The sequence below is a fragment of the Tenrec ecaudatus genome, chromosome 18 (genome assembly GCF_050624435.1).
Source record: "Tenrec ecaudatus isolate mTenEca1 chromosome 18, mTenEca1.hap1, whole genome shotgun sequence".
In the NCBI taxonomy this organism is placed as follows: domain Eukaryota; kingdom Metazoa; phylum Chordata; class Mammalia; order Afrosoricida; family Tenrecidae; genus Tenrec; species Tenrec ecaudatus.
The window spans coordinates 15,346,685-15,366,192 of record NC_134547.1 but is presented as its reverse complement, the minus strand read 5'-3'; the positions used below and the strand labels follow the sequence as shown (position 1 = coordinate 15,366,192).

The 19,508-nt window shown below is 49.3% G+C and overlaps 1 protein-coding gene across 3 annotated transcripts in view; it reads left to right on the top strand.

Annotated features, from left to right (window-relative positions):
- The first annotated feature begins 9,447 nt into the window (after positions 1-9,447).
- LOC142431549 (uncharacterized) overlaps positions 9,448-19,508 on the top strand; it is a 33,216-nt gene continuing 23,155 nt past the window's right edge. For 2 of the 3 annotated variants that reach the window (XM_075536557.1, XM_075536555.1), the window contains exon 1: positions 9,448-9,911. The gene's annotated coding sequence lies outside the window, so the exon portion shown is untranslated. Of the gene's footprint in view, positions 9,912-14,547; positions 17,675-19,508 lie in introns of those variants that run through there. The other variant, XM_075536556.1, reaches the window with a different exon arrangement.

The following is a 19,508-nucleotide window of genomic DNA, read 5'->3' as shown; positions in this document are numbered from 1 at the left end:
AGCAGTTTGAAGCCCCCAGCTGACTCCAGGGAGACAATAAGATTTATAGCCTCAGAAACCCTGTAGAGCAGTTCCACTCTGCCCTCTAGTGTTACCATGAATCGAAATGGACCCGATGACTGGGGTGTTTTTTTTAATTTTTTTTATTTGACTGGGGTGTTTTTTTCTTCGATTTTTGGCCCTGGGTTCAGCATTGGACTGCTAACTGCAAGGTTGAGAGTTCAATCCCACCAGTCAACACCATGGGAGACAGGCCAGGTTGTCTGCTCCTGTAAAGACTCACAGTCTTGCTGTGGACACTTTCTCTGGGTCAAACTCGGTCTTGAAAGAGGGACAGTCAGAAAGCTCCTTGGAGGCAAGGAGGGCGAGACTTCGTCTCACGTACCGTGGACAGGTTGTCAGGAGCCACCAGTCCCTGGAGAAGGACATCATGCTTGGTCAAGTAGCCAAGCAGTGAAAAAAGAAGACCTTCAACAAGATGGACTGACAGCATGGTGCCTCAATGGGCTCAAACATCATCCAAAAGATGGTGTGGGAATGGGCAGCAGGTCCTTCTGCTGGATATCGGGTCGCTAGGAGTGGGAACTGGCTCAGCGGCACCCAAGGACAACATCAGGAAACATTAGCCCCTTGATGGCTGTGGGCTTGGTATTTGGGGTTTGGATCACTGCCAACAGGTGCTCTGGGTCGTTTCACCTGCAGCGTTGTTGGTTTGAAACCCACTGTCCCCCTGAGGAAGAAACATGAGGCTCTGGGCTCCCATCAAGATTTGACAGTCTTGGTCCGCCCCCCAAAAAAGTTCTTGCGGACTGTGAAAAAAAAAAAGATTTGACAGTCTTGTACATCCCGAATAGGGTCAGATTCAGAAGAGACTCAGAGGGCAGTGGGTTGGGTTGGGCTTGAGACCATGCCCCTTAAAGAACCCTGGGTGAAGCTCTGGAAACTGTCCTACGAACTATACCACCGTCAGTTCAAACCCACCAGCCCGCCTACCCCCCCCCCGGGGGGGTGTTGGAGGAGGTGGGGGAGATGTGGCCTTTGCTCCTGAAAAGCTGGACAGCCTTGGGAACCCCAGGGGATGCAGTTTTACTGTACAGGGTCAGTATGAGTCAGAAGTAACTTGAGGCCAAAGGGTAACGGGTTTGGTTTGGTTGGTTTGCACTCCTCCCAATACCTCTATCATCATATCTTTGATATTACTTCCTTGACGCCGCAGGCTAGCATGTTAAGATAAATCCCAAAGAAACCCTCTTTGGAAGAGAGAGTCCAGACTAGAGGTTAAGTGTGTGGGAGGTGGGAGGGAGCATTAGAACGGATTGTGATGATGTAGAAACTTAAACCTCTTTTAAATGGTAATTTAATTATGGAAGTGTATGTGCTAGGCAGATAGGGCAGGGATGGGATGTCCATTAACGCATGCCCAGCGAGCCAAGCACAGGAACAAAGGGCGGCACACTGCACCTGCTCAGAGGCCTAAGGTTTCCCGCCAGTGGGCATGGGTGGGCGCTAAACCTAGATCGGCCCACCTGGGCCAGGTGAATTCAATTCCACCAATGGGGTCCATCTGGGGGCGTCCACCATGCCTCCCTGTAGAATTTCGAGCATGATGAGGGCAACGAATGTATAAGGGTGCTTTACTCAATTGATGTCTGTATGGATTGTGATAAGTTGTATGAGCCCCAATAAAATGATTTTTTAAAAAAGAAAAGAAAATGTCACCCGTGGGAATGAAGGGCAAGACAGAGGGCAAGGGTCACAGTGGCAGCTACCTTGTCATCGCGGTTGCCTCTGGCCCTGCATTTCTGGGCAGTGGGAGGCGGAGCAGACACCTGCCAGTGTCATCATGCTAAGGACATTGACTGCACCCCACCTCAGCCTCGCTCTCATCTGGCTGACCGAGGGGCTCCCGGCGTGTGTGAGAGTGGGGAGAGAGAGCTGAGGATTTGCTTGATGGAGGCCCACTTGAGATCTAGCTCAGCCACCTGCCCCTCGTGACCCCGGGCAAGTGACTTCGCTCCACCGATCCTTGGGTTTCCCATCTGTGGAATGGGCTTGCGGGGTGGGGACTGGATGGGAGGCATCTCTCAGTGGAAGGACAGCTGAGCTTTTTTTCAGGGGAGGGGGTGTCATGGAGCTGTGTGGTCTACAGTTGTCACGTCCTGGCAGGGTGTCCTCACCGCGCTGGGCCACAACTTCCTCTTTGTTTTGCTTTTTTTTTTTTTTTAATGACATTTTAGCCGTTTAATTGACAGAGGATTCACACATGGTGCCGTTCCTCGTATTCGATGTATGGGAGAGAATTGCGCAAACACTCAAAGCCACGATTTTAGAAACTTCCTCCTTCACTTTTTTCCCCAACAACTTTGTCTTTTATTTAAAGAATTAGGGTGCTGTCCAAGCAACACTGCCCCTGCCCCCCACCCCCCATATTTGTGTTTGTCTCTTGCCCTTTGTTTCTCTCCTTTCCTGTGTTTCTCTGTCTTTCTCTCGCTCTCTCTGTCTGTCTCTTCACTTCTCTCGAGTCCCTTCGCTCACTACTTGTCCATCTCTGTGCCGTCGTGTCTGTTTCCTTCTGTCCCCTTGTCCCTGCTGCTTCTCTCTGTCCCCTGCTCTCTTTTTCTGTTTGGGGGATTTTTGTGCTTCTGTCTAATCTCTCTCGCGCTCTCTCTTCCTTTTTGGATCTTCTATTTCTGTCTCTCTCTGACTCTATCTCTCTGCCATGCCCTCAAGTGACACATACCAGTGAATCCTGTGATGTGGCCAGGGAGTGGGCAGGCAGGTGCCAGGCACTAGCTCAGGTGGGAGGAAGTTGGGCTGGCCTCTCCTTCCCCGTGACTCACCTGCGCCTCGCCCAACTCCTGACCGTTGCTGGACCTGGGGTGGGGCTCACACGGGTTTCGGGGACTTCCCAGACTAAGAAGGAGAGGAGCCCTCTGTGCAGAGAGAGAGAGAGAGAGAGAGAGAGATAGGGAGAGGTCAGACACACAATGCTGGGGAAGGACTGCACAGAGACAGCAAGGAAGACAGAGAGAGAGAAGTCAAAGGTAGAGAGGAGAGGGGAACGGAGAGGAGAGCTCGGTGGGGGTGTAGGACACAGGAGAGGGAGTAGGAGAGAGACCAACACACAGACTGACCAGAGGCGAGAGACGGAGAGGCAAGAACAGAAACGGTGAGAAACCAGCAAACCCAGGCCCCCGGGTGTTACATGCAGAGCAGAGCTGAACCCCGAAGGTCACCAGGCCTTTCTCCCGCAGCACCGAGGTTCGCGGCTGTGTTGTTAGTTGCTGTTGGGTCCAAACCTCACGTGGTAGAGAAGGAAACACTCACCCCGGCTGCTGCCAAGCCCACCGTTATTCTCATCCTTGGGCTCCAGGTGGACGCCACTGTGCCCATCCCTCTGGGGGTGGAGGGTCGTGCTCTTTTTCCTTGCCCCTCTACTTGACCAAACGTGATGTCCCTCTCCCGGGACTGGCCTCCCCTGACCACAGGTCCAACGTGCGTGAGATGAATGACGTCTCTAAGGAGCACTCTGGCTGAGCATCTTGGGTTAGCCGCTGAGAGCAAACCATTTGAAAAACCACCCAGGGAGAGGTGCCCGGACGGGAACATATCGCCTTGCAGTCAGTTTCTCCGTAGTGACTCTGGGGGTCAGAGCGGAACTGCTCCGCCGGCTCCGTCAACCTGTAGGGAAGCAGACGGCCATCTCTTTCTCCCTGGGCGCAGCTGGTGGGGATTCATCGCTGCCTTCTCGGTCAGACGCCAAGCCTTTACCCACTGCCCCACCAGAGCTTCTATCAGTGCGAGGCAGGGCACGGGCCAGAGGCAGATTGCCAAGGGAGCTAACCTTCAGAGAGAGAGAGAGAGAGAGAGAGAGAGAGAGACTGTGCGTGTGTGTTCCTGACTGTGCACGAGCAAGCATGCCTTTCCAGAATCTTCTCAGCTTCTCAAAGCAGCCCACCGGGTGGCATCGTGGGCTATAGGTTGGGCTGTTAACTGTGAGGTCAGTCGTTTGAAACCAGCAGCTGCCCTTCTGGAGTAAGGTGACGCTGTCTGCTCCCGTAAAGATTTAAAGCTTTGGAAACTCTCAGGGGTGGTTCTACCCTGTCCTATAGGGTCACTGGGGGGGGGTCAGAATTAACCCTATGGCAGTGAGTTAGCTTTGGGGTTCTAAGCTTCTTGCCATCTCCTGGCACCGGGAGGCCCTTTTCCACAGCCCGTGTCCTCCCAGCCCAGCGCAGACTGCGGACGGGGCCTTTCAGGCAGATCAGGCCACTTCCTAGCTGAAGTGGCATCCTAGCTGTCTCCTCTCCACCTTGGCTTTCCCTGGGTGAACACGGGGCCAGGAGAGCAGCTGCCAGAGGAGCGGGAGAGCCCGGAAACCCCTCCACCCAGCATCCTTCTGCCCTCCGTTTGCAGGTCCAAGGAGAGACTAACTGAGAGTATGACTCCTTAACGTTGATTGTCTGCTGTGTACTGGGTATCCATTGGGCTACTGTGGTAGTTATATCATGTCATGTCAACTTGAAGGCATTAAGAGTGAAGGGGTGGCTTTTAGCCTGTCAATTAGTTCAAAGCTTGACAGGAGGGCAACCAAGATAAATGGCACCCCGAGGCCTGTCTCTCTCTCTCTCTTCAACCTTCCTGTTGAAGAGTCACGCTCAGAGAGCTGGAAGAGCCACGTGGTGACCAGCATCAGCTCTGAGATGCTTTCACTGCCACTGGATCCACAAGACTTTGCACCACCGGCCTGTGATCAGTCTGCATTTTGCATCATTGCATGAGACTGTGTGAGTCTGAAGAGGGATTTTTGGACTCGAATAGGACATATGGGCTAATATCAGACTTCTGGACTTGATCTTGACTTGGCTGGGATGTTTTCTTAATATGCAATTACTCTTTGATATAACGCTCTTTCTTATACACGTATGAGTGTCCCTGGATTTGTTTCTCTAGTCAAACCCAGACTCACACAGCTGCTACCTGCAAGGTCAGCAGTTTGGAACCACCAGCTGCTCCTCAGGAGAAAGACAAGGTTTTCTATTCCTGTGAAGAATTCTATTCCCACAAAACATCGCCATCTTACTGACTATGGTAGCAATTGTACAATACTGCTTGATGTGATTTAACTATGGAATAATAGGATATCTGTATTCACTCCCAATAAAATGGTTTTTGGGACAAAACTGTACAGTGAGTTCCAGTCTTTGGACCCCACAGGGACAGCCCTGTCCTATTCCAGAGGGTCACCCTGCGTTAGCATCTGCTTGATGGTAGAGTTTGGTTTTGTGGTGTCATGCACTGGGCAGAGTTCTCTCTCCATCAACAAAAAGACTACCATCAATGACTGGGCACATGGTGACCCTAAGCAACAGGGTAAACCCACCCCTGTGGGTTTCTGAGGCTGTAACACTTTTTTTATTAATCATTTTATTGGGGGCTCGTACAACTCTTAGCACAATCCATCCATCCATCCATGTGTCAAGCACATTTGTACCTGCATTGCCCTCATCATTCTCAAAACATTTGCTTTCTACTTGAGCCCTTGGTATCAGCTCCTCATTTCCCCCCTCCTTCTCCCACACGCCCTTGTGAACCCTTGATAATTTCTAAATTATTATTATTATTTTGTCATGTCTTACACTGTCCAGTGTCTCCCTTCACCCACTTTTCTGTTGTCCGTCCCCCAGGGACGAGGTTAGATGCAGACCCTTGTGATTGGTTCCCCTTTTCTCCCCCACCTTCCCTCCACCCTTACAGTTCCTCCTGTTGTGGTTACCCCCAACCATAAAATTATTTTCTTTGCTTTCTCCTGAGGCGCAGCAGGTGAATTCAAACGGCTGACTCTGTGATTGGCAGCCCAGCATGTGACCCCTTAGGCCCTCAGGGCTCCTCTGCCAACATCCATGCTGACTCACAGCCCCACCTGCTTACAGGACTAGAAAGCCCAGTCTGTCTCTGGCTGAGCTGTTGGTGGTTTCGGACTATCCACCCTGCTGATCAGAGCTCAACACATAAGCACTAGCCCACCAGGGCTCCCCCAGCCAACAGCAGAGAGCCTATCAGGAGAACAAGGATTTCCCTCAGACCATCCTACAGACGAGAAGAGCAGCTTTTGCCATGGAAGAGGTCAGAAGGCAGGGAGGGGCAGGAGAGAAAGAAACTGGTAGGAGTGAGAAGAGTGCTCCTACCAGGAGGGGATTAAGGTGTAGACACTGTGGGATGGAAGGCGAAGGAACCTTGCAGACTTCCATTCAATTGACAAGAAAATGTTTTGTGGGAAGCAAAACTGGTGCATGTGGACAAACTCTCAACCCTATACTTCAAGGAGGCTCCTGGGGAGGGTGACCTTAATGTTTGTAGGTTGGAGATGTGTTCAAGTCACATCCTCCTAAGTAAAAGTCATTCCCCTCAATGCCCCCCCACCCCATAATAACGCCAATTTTAAGGTGCTGTTTGCAAACACATGGCCACTCACCAGACTTTTGAAGGTCAACTGCTTGAAGGCTATCTGCCTAAAGGTCACCTGCTATCAAAAGCAATCAGACCATCTGACCCTAAGTATCCCTTCTGATAAGGATAATAGATTGCTTCCCTGGATTAGGCCTCAAAGACATCTAAGGGCAGGCTGACTCAGATGACCAAGGTTAGGCTGCCATTGACTCTAGAGCCCACCCATCTTGTTACGTATGCATCTTGCTGTCACATATATGCCTCTAACACCTCCCTTTCTTCTTGGGTGCACGGCCCTAGCTGGTCCCCCTCCTCTTAAGTGTATGACTAATATAACCCCTTCCTGGCACGTATGTGCTTACCATGGCTTGCATGCCCCAGTTTACTTAAACTCAAGGGAGAATACAATATGCTCTCTCTTTGTGTGGACCTGGCTCCTGAAGTCATGGCAGAGGTGAGGACCCCAAAACTTTTGTCTGCCTCTTAGTTTCTTCCCTTCCATTACCCCTTCATTCAAGTCCCTGTCTCCATCGGAAGAGGTGAGCCCTTGCATGCCCTGTCTCATGTCTCTTTAATGTACCCTCCCCATCACACACCTGCCCGGAGAACCTATCTGGAGGTGGGGCTAGACATTACAATGTTTTAAAAGGGGGGGGAAACAACAACAAACAAACAAACCCTCCAAAGCATAGTTCCAAAACACCAAACTCCCTGCCAGTCAGTAGATGCCGACTCCTAGTGACCCTTTAGGACAGGGTAGGGTGGTCCCTGTGGGTTTCTGAGATGGTGACTCTTTATGGGAACAGAAAGTCCGGTGGTTTTCCTGGGAGGCGCACCCTAACGTGCAAAACCAGATGTGTAAAAAAAAAAAAAAAGTCTGTGTAAGTGAAGAATCTTGAATGAGGTGATTACCCCAGGGGGTTCAGAGGCCCCCAACATGTGATCACAAGGGACTGTGTCTCTGATCTCTGAAGACAAAGCGGGTGCAAAAGCAAATGTGGTGAAGAAAGCTGATGGTATCTGGCTATTAAAAGATATAGTGTCTGGGGTCTTATAAGGCTTAAAGTTAAACATGTGGCCAGCTAGCAGGAAGCAACAAAGCCCAAATGGAAGAAGTGTGGGGTGAGGAGGGTCCCTCACAAATCATCACAGGTCCAGTAGGCACAAGTGCACAGCGATAATAAGTAAAGATTATAGTAAAGTTATAGAGACCATGAGAGCTAGAAGACAAATATTGAAATAAATGGAGTCAGACACATTCATGGTAGCATGCTCACTTCAGTCCCGCTTGATGGTCCTCGTGGGGGGAACCCAGCCACGTGAGCAGGAGAAAGCTTTGGGAGCAAGAGCAGGAGAGAGCCTCTACTTTATTGTTAGCCAAGGGTTATATCTCATTAGGGGGACATGATTATGGGTAACCACACGTCACAGGAAGGGGCAGGACAATAGGCATACACATGGTAGGAAGGGGATGTATGATAGGTGCATAAGCGTGACAGAACAGGAAGGGGATGAGCTAGGGGTGTGCCCATAGGAATGGGAAGGTCTAGGGGTATACATGTGACAAGATGGGCAAATCCTAGATTCATGATGGTGGCCTAACCTTGGTCATCCATGGGTGGGCTTGACCTCTCTGGTGTCTCCTACAAGGAAACAGACAACTACTAACCTTATCAGAAGGGAGTGGGCCCTACTTGTTGTGGGATAAACAGTGGTGTCTGCTTGCTCTAGATGGCTGATAGCTGTCAGGGAGAATGACCCCTGACCTACTTCTGATGACCTCCAAGTGTATAGTCATTTGCAAGCAGCTAAGTTTGGCATATATTTGGGGGAGACAGCTTGGGAGAAATCCTTCTGTATGCCACAGAAGAAGGAAACCAGCCTGTGTGATCATGAGGTGTCGATGGGAACAGGTATCAGAAGTTCAAAAACAAACCATCAAATTGACGGGAAGGAGCTTGGACAAAGTGGAGACCCCAAACCCATCTGTGAGATAATTGAACAGTCCCCCACAGAAGGGATGATATATTCAGGGTGCAGCATAGCACTGATGAAACATATAACCATCTTCTAGTTCTTTAATATTTCCTCCCCTTACTGTTATGGTCTTAGTTTTACCTCATTAAACTCGAGAGACCTGCACCTGTTCATTTGCATAATGAAAATCTTTTCATGCATGAAATCCAAGCTAGATAAACCCTTCAGAAATAATAACAGGAGTAATGATTCCCTGAGGGTGTGGGAAGAGAAGAGGGGGAAGGGGGAACTGAGAGCAACGATAACTATATAACCCCACCTAACAGAACGGCAGGTGAAGGGATACACTGGATGGTGTAAGATAGTGCAAAATAAATAAAAATAATATACACTATAATAACAATGGTCCCTGGGGAGCAGGATGGAGGAGGGAGGGGACAAAGGGGAGCTGATATCAAAGAGTTTAAGAAGAAAGAAAATGGAGGGAGCGGGGAGTGGGGAGGGATGGGGGGAAATGAGGAGCTGATGCCAGAGGCTTAAGTGGAGAGCCAATGTTTTGAGAATGATGAGGGTACAAATGTGCTTGACACAATGGAAGTATGTTTGGATTGCGATAAGAGTTGTATGAGCCCCCAATAAAATGATTTTAAAAAGAACGAAAGAACATGTTTTAAAATGATGGTGGCAGTGATTGTACAATTATTGCTTGTTCTAATTCAACTATGGATTGTTACAATATCTGTAAGAGCTCCCAATAAAATGGAAGAAATAAAAAACAAGTGGCTGTTACTCACAGGAGGTTGGCTGACGCACAGAGAAGGACATGGGGAAGGGGCGTGGAGCAGAGTCAGAGAAGAGGCTCCCGGATGTCTGCCAGGAGCCAAGGAATTCAGGGAATGGAGCTTTAAGCCAAAAACATAACAAGCAGGACCAAACCCATCACTCCCTGGAATAGATTTTTGTCTCCCTGTCCTTTCCTTATTTGCCGACCAGCTGCGTCACCCCTGGGTCCTTCCTTGGAGAAGACAGACAGGAAATCCTGCCCCTCTGGAGCCTCCAGAAGAAACCAGCCCATCCTTTGGTTACCTTGCCCTCAGCCCAGTGGAGTAGACTCTATCTCTCTTTTTATTCTCTCTCTTTAAAGCTTCTCCTTCTCCTTCTCCTCCTCCTCCTTTTTCTTTTTAAATCATTTTATTGGGGGTTCATATAATTCTTTTTTTTACAGCTCTTTGACTTCAGCATTTCTTGCATTTGCCTTAGCTACTCTACTATTAGCAGCAAGTTTCAGAGTCTCTTTTGAGGCCCACCTCTGTCTTTTCTTGCTGTTAAGTGACCTTTTGCTGTCTTTCTGTGTGATGTTCATGATTGCTGCTAGATTTGGGGATTGTTTTCTCCGCTTCTTGCTTCTCTATGCTGCAAGAATTCACGTGGCAGAAGCACGACTGTTAACTCCAAGTAACGTTTATCAGCGGATGGAAGATGGCGTGAGTAAAGTCCCTGATGCTGCATGTGGTCTCTGGAAGTCGTGTGTGGCTGAGACCACAAAGGGGTCCTTTCTGGGGAGCAAGGAAAGCCATCTGGGATGAGCTGAGACCTGCTTCTGCTTGTCTCCCTTCCACCCTCCTTTGGTAGTTAGGGTTGTGGGCATCAGTGGATTTTTAATGGGTGTGCTTATGTGTGTATATGAGTCATTGTGCTGCTGATTTCTAGTGTCATACAACTCTTATCACAATCCATACCTACATCAATTGTGTAAAGCACATTTGTACATTCATTGCCCTCATCATTCTCAAAACATGTGCTCTCCACTTAAGCCCCTGGCATCAGCTCCTCATTTTCCCCTCTCCCTCCTGCTCCCCTCTCCCTCATGAACCCTTCCTTGATAATTTATAAATTATTATTTTGTTATATCTTACACTGTCCTACGTCTCCCTTTACCTACTTTTCTGTTGTCCATCCCCCAGGGAGGAGGTTATATGTAGATCCTTGTAATCGGTTCCCCCTTTCTACCTCACCCTCCCTCCAGGTATCGCCACTCTCACCACTGGTTCTGGAGGGATCATCTGTCCTGGATTCCCTGTGTTTCCACTTCCTATCTGTACCAGTGTACATCCTCTGGTCTAGCCAGATTTGTAAGGTAGAATTGGGATCATGATAGTGGTGGGGGAGGAAGCATTTAGGAACTAGAGGAAAGTCGTATGTTGCATCGCTGCTACACTGCACTCTGACTGTCTCGTCTCATCCTTAAAGCTTCTTATGGGCATTAGTGAGGATTTTATGAGGACCCCCGGTGGTGAAGGGTTACTCATTGGACTGCAACCTGCAAGATCTGAAGTTCAAAACCACCTCAAGAGGTTCAAAATCTCCTCAAGAGAAAAACGGGACTTAATGCTTTTGAAAAGAGCTATAATCAGGAAACTCCCGGAGGCTGTTCTACCCTGCCCTGTAGGGTCACTAGGAGGCACTCCGCGAGTCACTCTGGCAGTGAGTTTGGGTCTTTTTAGCTCGAGAAAGATTTACAGAGTGGACCGTCAGTTTTATACCCAACAATCCATACATATTGGATTCAACCCACCCTTTGCCGTCCCCTCAAACAACGGATGATTCTGCATCAGCTGCGGGAGCCAGTTCCCTTTCAGACCGGACGTGTGAAGAAGGGCCATCATCCAGGGGTCCTGCCTGCCTCTCTGGGACCAGCCTGGTCTCTAGAGTGGTTTGGAGTTCAGTGGTCCATTTCCAACCACCTGCCTCCAGACCAACTGTGGCCTCTGTTTTAAGCTGCCACGTTTGCGGTCGCTTGCTATGGCAGCCATGGGGACCTAGTAACTCAAATTTACACCCAAACACCCTGCCATCGAGGTGCTCCGGCTCAGGGCTACTTTACAGGACAGGGTAGAACTGCCCTTGTGGGTTTCTGAGACTGTCACTCTCTAGCTGGTGGTTTCAAACAGCTGATACAGAGGTTGGCGACCCAACTTATAACCCACCGTGCTACTAGGGCTGCTTCGGAATCTAATAAAACAAAAACAAACTCACCATCATGGAATCAATGCTGACTTAGCGAGACCCGCTGTGGTTTTCCAAGTCTGTAACTGTTTACAGGAGTAGAAAGCCCAGTCTTTCTCCCACGGAGCTGCCGGTGGTTTCGAACTGCCAACCATGTGGATCACAGCCCAGTGCATAGCCACTGTAGCACCAGGGCACCTCGAGAAACTAATACAAGAAGTTAAATCGCTTGCCTAACTTGATTGTCAGCCTGGAGTCAGGAATCGAACCCGGGCAGCTGGGCTCAACTGCCTGGTGTTTATAACCACCGAGCTGGTTGCTCTGGGCGGCCTGGGTGGAGGGAGAAGTGCTACGAAGCTCTTTCAATGCTGTCAGTAAAAGTGCTCAAAGGCTCGCCGCTGGACTGGAGGCAGCCGAGAACCATGGCTCTCTGGAGGTCAGCCTCCCTCTCTGGTTGCTTCCTCTTCCTCTTGACCAGACACATTGAGCCATGCAGAGACCTGAGTCAGCCTTGTGATGCTTCCACCACTGGACCCCCAAGACTTATTACGCACCGGACTGTGATCTTCCTGCCTACTGCATCACTGCATGTGGCTGCGTGAGTCTGAAGAGAGATTTCTGGACTAGTATCGGGTTTATGGGCTAATGTCAGACTTATGCACTTGGTCTGGACTGGACTGTTTTCTTTATCCCTGGATTTGTGTCTCCAGTCAACCTGGTCAAAGACAGTCCTTATGAGTTGGAACCAACTTGATGAACCCTAATGGCACCACTCAATCACTTGTGTGGTTGTGTTAGTCTGGGTAGACTAGAGAAATAAATTCATAAACATGCATATGTATATAAGGGAGAGGTTTATATACAAGAGGAACTGAACATTGATAAAACATCCCAACACAGTCCAGTCCAAGGCCAGTCTGATATTAGCCCATATGTCTGATACCAATCTATAAAGTCCTCTTCAGACTCAGGAAACACATGCAATGAAGCCAAATGCAGGACAATCACAAGCCAGTGGGTAGAAAGTCTTTGGGTCCAGTGGCGTGGTAAGCATCTCAGCACTGGCAGGGGTCTCTCTGTGGCTTCTCCGGCTTCCGAGGACTGGTTGCGTCCATGTGGCTTGTCTTCTGCAATGTCTCCCAGGGAGTGGCAGAGAGAGAGAGAGAGATGTCTTTCACTCCAAGGAGGAAGTCCCAGATTTCCCAGAATTCTCAGGAGGCCATGCCCACACAGAAGCCTCATTGGTTATCTCCAGATTGACAGCCTAGACTCCACCCCTACACTTTTAATCCTTAAATTGACACCACATTAGGGGACTGCCACAGTAGGGGTGACAGAAACCTCAAGTCAATTTCAACACACAGTGAGCCTACGGAGAATTTCCAAGGCTGTAAACTTTTAAATTATTATCAATCATTTTTATTGGGGGCTCTTATAGACCTTATAACAATCCATTAAGCACACTTGTACATATGTCACCATCATCATTTCCAAAACATTTTCTTTCTACTTGAGCCCTTGGTATCAACTCCTCTTTTTTCCCCTCCCACTCTTGTGAATCCTTGATCAATTATATATTATTACTGTTATTGCATATCTTACGCCATTGTCTCCCTTCACCCACTTTTCTATTATTCTCCCCCCCTGGGGGGATTATATATTTAACCTTGTGATCTCTTTTCCCTTTCTCCCCGCTGCCCCTTCCCCTACCCTCGTGGTATTGCTACTCCCAGTCCTGTTCCTGAGGGTTTATCTGTGCTGGATTCCGTGTGGGGAGAGCTCTTATCTGTACCAATGTACGTACTCTGGTCTAGCCGGATTTGTAAGGTAGAACTGGGTCATAACAGTGGTGGTGGGGGAGGTGGGGAAGAAGCATTCAGGAACTAGAGAAATGTGTGTTCCGTCGGTGCTGTACTGCACTCTGGTTGAATCGTCTCTGCCTTGTGAGCCTTCTGTGAAGGGATGTCCAATTGTCTATAGATGGGCTTTGGGTCTCCACTCCATTCCACTTATTTGCGTCAATGTAATTGTTTGTTTGGGATCTTTTGATATCCGATACTTGATCTGGTCGACACCTCATAATCACACAGGCTGGTGTGCTTCTGCTGTGTGGTTTTGTTGCTTCCCTGCTAGATGGCCACTTGTTTAACTTCAAGCTTTTGAGATCCCAGATGATATTTCTTTTGACAGCTGGGTACCCTCTGCTTTCTTCATCACATTTGCTTATGCACCTACTTTGTCTTCAGTGGTTGTGTGGGGAAGGTGGGTATCCAAGAGTGCCAGTTATTAGAACAAAGTGTTCTTGTGTTTAGGGAGGCCTTGAATAGAGGCCCAAGTCTGTCTGCTATCTTACTACTTAACATATAAAAATATTTATATGTTAGACAGGGTTCTCTAGAGAAACAAAACCAGAATGCCAATAATTTTATGTATGTTTCTATAGATAGATAACATAAGAAATAAACAGTTAATTAAGTTATAAAGCAGTACAAATGGCTCAGTGCAACTCACTCCCATGAGACAGTTGTGAGACACTGGCAGTCCTTCATGTCCCGAGGGCCACCGGGTAGTCCTCTGTAGAGCAATTCAGGCTATCTGGGCACAGGCAGCAAACAGCAAGGCAGGTCACCAACAGTCAGCCAGATGACAGGGTCGGACAGTCCCCAATTCAACATATGTAAATTCCAATGGTGTGGCGAAGCAGGTCTCGAAGGAACCTCAAATTACAGCGACACAGTCCACAGGTTAGGTGTCCCACAGGTAGTGTAGCTTTCAAATTGAGGCACAGAACAAGCAAGGCAGCCGCACACTGGTCTGATGATCAGAAAGCAAGAGACCCGAGAACTAGAAAGGTGAGGCTCACTGAGCCTTTTATCCCTCTGCCCTTCAATTAATCCCGCATGTGTTTATTGGCCAGGTTGGCACAATAAACTTTAACTATCTCAATGTACATTGATCTCTATCCCTATCATTATAAGTTAATATATGGGGGGATCTGGGAGGGAAGGGAAAAATGAGGAGCTGGTGCCAGGGGCTTAAGTGGAGAGCAAATGTTTTGAGAATGACGAGGGCAATGAATGTGCAAATGTGCTTTATACAATTGATGTATGTATGGATTGTGATAAGAGTTTTATGAGCCCCCAATAAAATGATTTTTTAAAAAAGTTAATGTATTTACATATATACATCCCGATACCCTCACCTGTATAAATAGTTTTGCCTCCTAGTTTTTTCCTCTATTTCCTTTCACCTTCTTCCTGTTCCTCTATCATGCTTGCCTTCCATTAGGCTCTTGGTAATTCCTCTTGGATACATTACACTTGATCAAACCCCACCAGGCATTCTACGCCCTCCTCACCATCAATTTTCGATCTCTTGTTGTCCCCCTGTCCCTGAATTTGTTGGCTCCCTGCCCCCTCCTCTCCTATGTCTCCTTGGAACTACCAGTCCGTTGTTTTCTCCTCGGGATTGTTTATCAGATCCTGCTGATCTTATACAGCTAGATATAGAGCGAAAGAGGGGGGCGGGAAAGAAGCAACACAAAACAACAACGATCTTATAAATAGTTCCAGGTCTGTCCTGACTTATATGAATGTTTTCCAGTCGGGTCTGATGAGGTTGAGTCTGTAAATCTTGATCTGTTTCCTGCAGAACGACTGGTGGGTTTGAACCATTGGCCTTGCAGTTAGCAGCCCAATGCTTTCCTGACAGCACAGAGTCAGAGGACCATACTAAGGAGCTCTGAATCAACACAACCACCCATCTGTGGTTCCTACTGCTGTGGCGCTATTTCAGATACCAGCGGGGTTACCCAGATTGGACACATTTATAGTGGGCTTCCAGGCTGAGACATAGGAAGTAAGACCTTGTGATCCAGTTCCCAAAATTGTGGGGATGACACAGGTCCAGGCAGTGTTTTGTTCCATAGGGTTTCTATGAGTTGGAACCAATGCAGAGGGGCATGAATCCATGTTGGCAGGCGAGCCGGCAGGCTGCTGCTGATGTGCAGACTGCAGGCTCAAGTCCAATAAAAACCAGAAGTCAGATAATGAGCCAGCTGCAGGATCCAGACCCAGCAAGAAGCAAACAAGCTTTGCCAGAGTGTTCACCTAGGTTGGAAGCAGGCCACACCCCCATTGTGGAGGTGATTACATTATGTTAGGTCTCATCCTGGGGGGTGACGGCATCTTAACTGCCAAACCACGGAGAATTCTGGCCCAGCCACATGGACCTGCAAGCACGCCAATCACAGTTTTCTCTTCCGCAGCAGGCTAACCTGAGCTGGTTGACACGTTGGCCATAAGGTTGCCGGGAGGCAGAAATCAAGAACAGAAGTGGAAAGTTCTCTGGAGGACTAAGTTCAGAACTCAGATAGCCTCTCTAGGGCTGCATTCTTAGGTCCAAGCGAGTGACAAGACCAACTCCGCTTTGGGGGAGGGAAACGCAGGCACCGTCTCCCACTTTGGTGTGTATGTTTGTTGTGATAAAGATAAAGGCAGGGCTGCTATGAGTTTGGATCAATTTGAGAGCAGTTAAGAAATGAAATGATATATTGCATTGGGTCGATCTTAAGACCTCTGTAGCGTGTTAGAGCGCAAATGTGTCACTCTGAAGACTGAGATGCGCCCTGATCCCAACCCACGGTATTTTCAATGACCTCCTAGACATGGGCACGCGGGACAGTGAACCAGCTGGTCCACCCAAGAACTGATGCGTTTGCACCGCAGCCAGCCAGAAGAATGGACGCTTTTGTTTTAGATGAAGCAGAGCCAGGATCCTCTTTGGAGGAGAGGATGGAGAGACTCCGTCTCACGTGCGTACGGACTCTGGTCATGTTGTTAGGAGACACTAGTCCCTCGAGAAGGACATCAGACTTGATAAAGTGGAAGGTCAAGGAACAAGAGCAAGACCCTCCACAAGATGGGTTGACACAGTTGATGCATGTATCAGTCTAGGTAGAGAAACAAATCCACAGAAACTCATGTATAAGAGAGAGTTTTATATAAAGGGTAAGTGCACATCAAGAAAACATCCCAACCCAGTGCTGCCCAAGCCCACAAGTCCAACATTAACCCATATGTCCTACACCAGTCCACAAAGTCCTCCTCCGTCTCACAAAACAGACACAATGATGCTGACTGCAGGAGGAAAGCCAAGTCAGTGAATGTGGAAGCATCTCAGCATTGGCAGGGGTCTCCACACGGCTGCTCCAGCACCTAGGGCTGCATTGGGATAGGTCCATGTGGCTTCTTCTCAGGGAAGTCTTGCAGGAAGTCAGCCTTGCCAGCTAAAGCAGGGAACTGGCTAAGGCAGCTGCACCCTGGTGCGACCATCAGAAAGCAAGAGATCTGAGGACTAGAAAGGCGAGGCTCACTGAGCCATTTATCCCTCCGCCCTTCAATTAACCCCACATGTGTTTATCAGCCAGGTTGGCACAATAAACTAAGTACCTCAATGCTCCAACGGGCTCAACCCCATCCACCATGAAGATGGTGCAGCCCGGGGGGTGGGGGTGCTTCCTTTTCTTGCACCTGGGATCACTATGAATGGGGACGGACTTGGTGGCACCCAACAACAGCGCCATCGCATGGTGATATCAATGACATTAACCGTGCTGGGCAGCCACCTCCCTAGACCGGGTCTCATTTGCATTGGGGGCCCCTCTCACTGCAGCGCTGCCTATCACAGAGCGCCTGTCACACAGGCAGGAATAAAAGGTGGCAGGTACACCGTATTGCTTTGATGTGGCAACTTCAAAACCAAACAACCCCCTCCCCCCCGCAAAAAAAAACAACAACTCCCTGCCATCCAGTCAATCCTGACTCAGAACAACTTGACAGGACAGGGTCGAACTGCCCGCCCGCCCTGACTTTCAGAGACTGTCACTCTTCTTCATCCCAAGGACTGGCCGGCAGTTTCAAGCTGATGACTTTGTGGTTAGTAGGCAAATGCCAAACCGTTAGGCTCTCTTGAAAAAAAAAAAAAATCAGAGCAGGGCCAACCCACTTCAATTCGCCACCAAAGAGGAAGCATGGTCCGGGGTTGGACACAGCCCGAATGATCAAGCAAAGCTCTCTCCTCCTGGCCGTGCAAAGGAAGGAAATTGGTTGAGGTAGATCTGGCCACAGTGACAAGGGTGAACAGAGCACCAGCGTCTGAACGGGTGCTTTCTGGCTCCTCGGCGTCCTGCTTCTGCCTCCGACATCCTGATCCCGGAGTTCAATCTGCTGATAGAGACCAGGTGAGATGTTCATTTTTAAGCCATTGGAGGATGCCTTCTCCCCTCAGTTAAACCTGCTTAAGGAAAAAAGCTAAGACTTGGTACTCAGTACAGCTTCTGATCAAAGTTGAGGTTTATGATATTTAGCCACACTGGTTCCATGAGGCGCGGACCAATCAGGAAGCACTCCTGGAGGCCCCTGGCTGGGTCTAATGTTACCCCTTTGGTGAATGGCTCAGGGGGACTTTCGGGGCTCTGGGGGCGAGTTGCCACGGGTCTGGGTCCGCCAGGGAGTCTGGCAGGGGCTGTGAATTCAAGAACCGATAAATCTACATCAGCCTTCTTTCTTTTCTTTTTTTACATTTTATTTTTTCCAGCCCTCTTTCTTATCTACTCATCTATGCAAGGAATTTATTGGATTCCTTATGCACTCCACCCCCAGGGTTCCTCCAAGTGACTCAGTCCCTGCAAAAGGAGACTATGTGCTCACTTGGCCAGGTGCATGGTGACCTAAACTCACTGGCATCGAGTCAGTTCCGACTCACTGTGCCCCTACAGGACAGAGTAGAATTGCCTCTGTGGGTTCCTGAGGCTGGCCATCTCTAGGAGAGCAGCCTTCTCGCCTCTGGAAGAGCGGCTGGTAGCTCTGAACTGCTGCTATGTTGGAATCTGTGGACTTAGTGAGGCGTGAGATTCCAGCCATCGTCTGTGTCACTCCCACCAAGTGACTGGTGGCTGCTGCTAGGTGCCAGCGAGCTGGATGCAGCCCATACTGCGCGGCCTGATGTACGTACAATAGAATGAACCACTGCCTAGTCCTGCGCCATTGGCACAAGTGTCTGAGACCATTGTGGTAGTCACTGGGCCAGTCTCTGGTCATATTTTGAAGGTCAAGTCACTCGACTCATACAAGGACCTCGTGTGATCACAGTCCCCACGGCTGTGACCCTTTCAGAAGCACATCTCCGCGCCAGGCTTCCCAGGTGCCTCCAGGTGGGTTTGACCCACCAACCTTCTGGCTAGTAGAAAAGAACAGAACCATTTGTATCTCCCGGAGATTCCAGGGCACTGCGCCGGTGAAAACAAGGGTGGGGGGATGACAGATAACCTCCCTCACTGTTCTGCGTAGGAATTGGCACAAACTTCCGGACGGTCATTTCACAATTGTTCTCCAAATTACACACTGACACAGCAAAACCACTGACCACTTCTGGAAATCTGGTGCCTGGGTGAAAGGAGATTGCAGCAGTTTGCAATACGGTCCCACATCGGAAGATGCCCACCTGTCCAGCAGAGACGAGGAAGAGGCACCCCGGTCTGCAGCAGTCCATGTTACATTGGTGTCAAATGGAAAGGTCTAGATGCAGAGCAGTGTGGAGGGCCCACGGGTGTCGGTGCAAAACAGGGGTGCCTGTGCATGTCTTTACTTGTGTCTTGTAAAGATGGCAAGTGGACCAAGCGGACAGCGCTTGACCTCCTTTCACTGTGCAAGCTGGGAGGAGAATCAAGACCAACAACTCGAGGCTGATTCCAAGGAGGGAGAGGTCCAACCCACCTCCTCTCTCCAACCTTTCTTCCCTCCCCAATTCTGACCCCAGTTATCCCTCTCACCGAGTCCTCTATTTCTCTGCCGGCCTCGCTAATTCTTAGTAAGGGCCACTCAGAACCCTCAGACTGTACTCTCAGGGTTGGAAGTTGTTCGGGAAGTAGCTGGTGACAAGTCAGGATCAGGAATGACTCAGGATACAGTTCTTCCTAGCAGGATAGCCTCTTCTTGGCCACGGCCCACAGGTAGGCTTCCTTCCTCTGGCTGTTGGTTTCTAGGCTCATGGGCCCCTCGGGCCTCTGCTTCTGC